The 6,000-nt window shown below is 39.5% G+C and overlaps 1 protein-coding gene across 1 annotated transcript in view; it reads left to right on the top strand.

Moving 5' to 3' along the window:
- The window catches only part of LOC110455928 (muscleblind-like protein 1), a 272,691-nt gene that overhangs the window by 76,255 nt on the left and 190,436 nt on the right, over window positions 1-6,000 (top strand). The window lies entirely within an intron of this gene.

Raw genomic sequence — 6,000 nt, 5'->3', positions numbered from 1 at the left:
TTTTTTCCTGAAGAGACTGTTTTGGTTATCACAGTGGTTGTGTCTGTAGATTTGATGTCCCCAGCATGGAATATTTGGTGTATTTATTAGTCTGACTGTCTGGTGGTGTCTGATCTAAGTAAAACTCACTGGTCTTTTATTTGGCTTCTGTCTCCACTTACATTCCATTTTAAAAAATTGTATGCATTATTGATGTGTCTTGGCTGGTAAGAAGGCACTCTGAAGGACTGAACTTCTTTGGAATTGGATCCGTTCATTTTATTAATCATATGTCAACCCTTAATACCTAGATTAACATCAGGGTTGTCTCCCCCTCAAATTAATATGTCTCTTGTAATTTCTAATCTCAAATTCTTTTCCTTAAGTTCTATGATATAGTTGCTTCTGGGACAAACTGCTGATTCAATGTTCAACAAGGTCAAGTCAAGGTCATGAAATGGTTAATTCTGGTCGATTCAACATGGCCAAGTCATTGTCATTATAAAGCTGATGTTAGAGCAGGCTTTGCTGATCAAGGACAACTAGGTTGATTCTAATTCACTCTGTGGTTTATCCTGAAACAGACTGCCAATAAAATATTCACATTTAGGCTAAGTCTGTGTCATAATAGGGTTGCTTCTTTTATCAGCAGGGTGTGATGATCAAGTACAAAGGTCGATTCAGATTTATTTGGGGTTTTTTCCTGAAGAGACTGTTTTGGTTATCACAGTGGTTGTGTCTGTAGATTTGATGTCCCCAGCATGGAATATTTGGTGTATTTATTAGTCTGACTGTCTGGTGGTGTCTGATCTAAGTAAAACTCACTGGTCTTTTATTTGGCTTCTGTCTCCAGTTACATGCCATTTTAAAAAGTTGTATGCATTATTGATGTGTCTTGGCTGGTAAGAAGGCACTCTGAAGGACTGAACTTCTTTGGAATGGGATCTGTTCATTTTATTAATCATATGTCAACCCTTAATACCTAGATTAACATCAGAGTTGTCTCCCCCCTCAAATTAATATGTCTTGTAATCTCTAATCTCAAATTCTTTTCCTTAAGTTCTATTAAAGCTTTTTTTCCACATGATTCTAGTTATACTTTCGCAGTAAAGTTAAGAGACGTATATGAGAATTAGCTTGTCCATCCATATGTCTGTCCATGAATAAAAAGTTGTTCAGACAACTCCTTAACTACTTAGCTGATTTCAGATTTTATATGCATGATCTGTGTGTACAGTATGTATTTGTGCACCTGATATTTATCGTCAGAGTTGTTGCCCTTTTTGGTATTTAATCATATCAAGCTGTCTGTTCATGTTCTCCCAAACCATCAGTTTCATTTAAACTTTATGGGAGTACTGTATCCTACCAGGAAATTTCACCTTTTTCGCCCTTCCCAAAAAGGGTAAATTCATTAAGACAGTGAATAATAATGCATAACATACAATATAAAGTATTTACACCTGAACCTGGATTTTATTAGGAAAGGTAAAGATTTGATGTGAGCCAAAGTTTCCCGTATACAGTATTATAAAGAGTGTACTTGACATTGAATGGTTAACATTTAATTTGTGTGATTTAAGGTGGTCATCATTGCCTCTGATTATCACTGAACTTCTATGTGCCATTTTTTGTGTCGCCTGCGAAAAGCTGGTGACATATAGGTATTGCTTTGTCGGTGTCGTCGGCGTCGGCGTCCGCACAGAGGTTTTCGTGCGATAACTTGAGTTTCCTTGGGACGATCAAACTCAAACTTCATGCATTGCTTCCTTATCAAAAGTGCTTGCTTGGGATAGCTTTTCAGGGTCCAAAGGTCAAAGGCCAAGGTCACTGTTACTATAAATAGAAAATCTGTTTTCGTGCGATAACTTGAGTTTCCTTGGGCCGATCAAACTCAAACTTCAAGCAGTGCTTCCTTACCAAAAGCGCTTGCTTGGGATTGCTTTTCAGGTCCAAAGGTCAAAGGTCATGGTTACTGTTACTATAAATAGAAAATCTGTTTTCGTGCGATAATTTGAGTTTAATTGGGCCGATCGAACTCAAACTTTATGCATTACTTCCTTACTAAAAGTGTTTGCTTGGGATTGCTTTTCAGGTCCAAAGGTCAAAGGTCATGGTTACTGTTACTATAAATAGAAATTCTGTTTTCGTGCGATAATTTGAGTTTCCTTGGGCCAATCAAACTCAAACTTACTTTTAACATTATTTCTTGAAATGAAAAGTGTATCTACAGTATTTCTTCGTAATCTCCCAGCTTCCTGCGCAGGCGACACATCCACTTCCGTGGAATTCTTGTGTTTTATCTAAGTGAATTGGTCAATTTTTGATTTTCAAGATTGAAGATGGCTGCTATTGCCTCTGGATTCTTTGTTGGAGTGATGTTTTATGGGTATAAATTAATTTGAACAACTGACTTTCAAGATTAGATTTAAAGATGGCTGCCTTGCCTTCTGATTGGATGATATATTAATGCCTCTGAGTTGAGTTCTGTTTGGGCTGAATTTGAAACTGATGGGATAGTTTTTAGGACATCTGTCCCGGTTAAAAGTTACAGTATAAAGACAACAGCTGCTAGTACTCGAAAACTTAAAAGACTTATATAAAGTTTCACACGCCTTGTCATCGCTCAATATACATTACAATGTTTTTGCCATTTTAAACATTTTTTATGGCAGATTTGGGAAAATTATTTAAGTGTTGGCATACAGTTCTGGTTTTCACTATTTTGCATAATTAAAACATTTCTCATATATATAGGATCTTACATGAGTTTCAATTTCATATGAGATTGATGAAACAAGCCTCTGGCGAGCTAAAATGAAAAATTCTTGACGAGTTATGTGACAAGTAATATATGACGTGTAAAAAGATGCCATTTTGACTCCAGTGCGTAAGTTTGTGACGTCATGTACTTGTCCTAGGCATGACATCACAATTGAAACTTACAACCAATCACAGGGCTGATAGGGTCATATCACATCGGTAATACGCAAAAAAAATTGACATGGGTTTATTAACTGGATAACACAGTACATTATGTGATAAAAAAATATATATCCATTGAAAACATTTGTCATTTCTGTGAATTTCTGTGAAATTATTCCTGTATACAATTATTTTTTTTGTAATTTTGTAAAATTCTGTTCATGACAAGTTTTCATTAGTTTTATCAGGCCTCTGATGGACATTTTTGACTTTAAAAAGTATGCCACCCAAGTAGGAATGCAGAGGAGTGATAAAATTTGCCATTAGATAAAGAATGAAATGCAATTATTTTAGGACTTGTTGAAACTAGAGGTATGATAAATGTTGCTTTTAATGCCTTTCAATTGATTTAGACTTTCATGATCACTGGAATTTACTGACTTGGAGAATTTTGCCAAATGATGGACAGCTTGTGGATGAGTCGTAGTTTTAGATCTATCTCACAACACAAAAGACATTTTGTTACCCAGAAATAAAATGAAATATATAGTGAATTTGCATGTAATCAAAGATATATTAACAGATTGTAAATTTGAATTACAAAAAGCAATTATTGCTTTACTAAAGAAGGTTGTGAAAGTTAGACTTTCATTTCAATATCTGTAAATATTGCATATCATCTGGATTGTAGTTAATTAAAACCTACCTGATGCCAGAAACCAGCTTGTTATCATTGCAAGCTGTTGCTGAAGCAATAGAATACTTTCAAACTAATGTTCTATAAAAAGGTAATTTATTGCCTGCTGATGAAAAAGTATGTTTAGACTGCTGTCAACTGATAACAGTCAGATGTTAGGGGAAGTCAACTCAGGTGTTAGTCAGGGTGTTAGGGGTAGACAACTTAGGTGTTAGTCAGGGTGTTAGGGGAAGACAACTCAGGTGTTAGTCAGGGTGTTAGCGGTAGACAACTCAGGTGTTAGTCTAGATGATTGGGTAGACAAGTCAGGTGTTAGTCTGAGTGTTGGGGTAAACAACTTAGGTATTAGTCAGGGTGTTAGGGGTAGACAACTCAGGTGTTAGTCAGGGTATTAGGGGAAGACAACTCATGTGTTAGGGTGTTAGGGGTAGAGAACTTAGATGTTAGTCAGGGTGTTAGGGGTAGACAACTTAAGTGTTAGTCAGGGTGTTAGGGGTAGACAACTTAGGTGTTAGTCAGGGTGTTAGGGGAAGACAAGTCAGGTGTTAGTCAGGGTGTTAGGGTAAGACAAGTCAGGTGTTAGTCTGGGTGTAAGCGGTAGACAACTCAGGTGTTAGTCTAGGTGATGGGGTAGACAAGTCAGGTGTTAGTCTGAGTGTTGGGGTAAACAACTTAGGTATTAGTCAGGGTGTTAGGGGTAGACAAATTAGGTGTTAGTCAGGGTGTTAGGGGGAGACAACTTAGGTGTTAGTCAGGGTGTTAGGGGAAGACAAGTCAGGGGTTAGTCTGGGTGTTAGCGGTAGACAACTTTGATGTTAATCTGGGTGTACGGGTAGACATCTCTGGTGTTATTTTGGTTGTGAGGAGAAAAAAACTTTTCTGTTAATCTGGGCGTGTAGGGAAGACATATCTGGTATTAGTCAAGGTGTGACAGGAACACAACTCTGGTGTTAGTCAGGGTGTGAAGGGAAGACAATTCTGGTGTTAGTCAGGGTGTGAAGGGAAGACAACTCTGGTGTTAGTCAGGGTGTGAAGGGAAGACAATTCTGGTGTTAGTCAGGGTGTGAAGGGAAGACAACTCTGGTATTAGTCAAGGTGTGACAGGAACACAACTCTGGTGTTAGTCAGGGTGTGAAGGGAAGACAATTCTGGTGTTAGTCAGGGTGTGAAGGGAAGACAACTCTGGTGTTAGTCAGGGTGTGAAGGGAAGACAACTCTGGTGTTAGTCAGGGTGTGAAGGGAAGACAACTCTGGTATTAGTCAAGGTGTGACAGGAACACAACTCTGGTGTTAGTCAGGGTGTGAAGGGAAGACAATTCTGGTGTTAGTCAGGGTGTGAAGGGAAGACAACTCTGGTATTAGTCAAGGTGTGACAGGAACACAACTCTGGTGTTAGTCAGGGTGTGAAGGGAAGACAATTCTGGTGTTAGTCAGGGTGTGAAGGGAAGGTTAGTCAGGGTATTAGGGGAAGACAACTCATGAGTTAGTCAGGGTGTTAGGGGTAGAGAACTTAGGTGTTAGTCAGGGTGTTAGGGTTAGACAACTTAGGTGTTATTCAGGGTGTTAGGGGTAGACAACTTAGATGTTAGTCAGGGTGTAAGGGGAAGACAAATCAGGTGTTAGTCAGGGGGTTAGGGGAAGACAAGTCAGGTGTTAGTCAGGGGGTTAGGGGAAGACAAGTCAGGTGTTAGTCAGGGTGTTAGGGTAAGACAAGTCAGGTGTTAGTCTGGGTGTAAGCGGGAGACAACTCAGGTGTTAGTCTAGATGAAGGGGTAGACAAGTCAGGTGTTAGTCTGGGTGTTAGCGGTAGACAACTTTGATGTTAATCTGGGTGTACTGGTAGACATCTCTCGTGTTATTTTGGTTGTGAGGAGAAAAAAAACTTTTCTGTTAATCTGGGCATGTAGGGAAGACATATCTGGTGTTAGGCAGGGTGTGAGGGGTAGACAACTCTGGGGAGGGGAAGACAACTCAGGTGTTAGTCAGGGTGTTAGGGGAAGACAAGTCAGGTGTTAGTCTGGGTGTTAGCGGTAGACAACTTTGATGTTAATCTGGGTGTACGGGTAGACATCTCTGGTGTTATTTTGGTTGTGAGGAGAAAAAAAACTTTTCTGTTAATCTGGGCATGTAGGGAAGACATATCTGGTGTTAGTCAGGGTGTGAGGGGTAGACAACTCTGGTGTTAGTCAGGGTGTGAAGGGAAGACAATTCTGGTGTTAGTCAGGGTGTGAAGGGAAGACAACTCTGGTGTTAGTCAGGGTGTGAAGGGAAGACAGCTCTGGTATTAGTCAAGGTGTGACAGGAACACAACTCTGGTGTTAGTCAGGGTGTGAGGGGAAGACAACTCAGGTGTTAGTCAGGGTGTTAGTGGAAGACAACTCAGGTGTTAGTCAGGGTGT

The sequence above is a fragment of the Mizuhopecten yessoensis genome, unplaced genomic scaffold (genome assembly GCF_002113885.1).
Source record: "Mizuhopecten yessoensis strain PY_sf001 unplaced genomic scaffold, ASM211388v2 scaffold8423, whole genome shotgun sequence".
NCBI classification, from domain to species: domain Eukaryota; kingdom Metazoa; phylum Mollusca; class Bivalvia; order Pectinida; family Pectinidae; genus Mizuhopecten; species Mizuhopecten yessoensis.
This window is presented reverse-complemented; position numbering and strand designations above follow the sequence as displayed.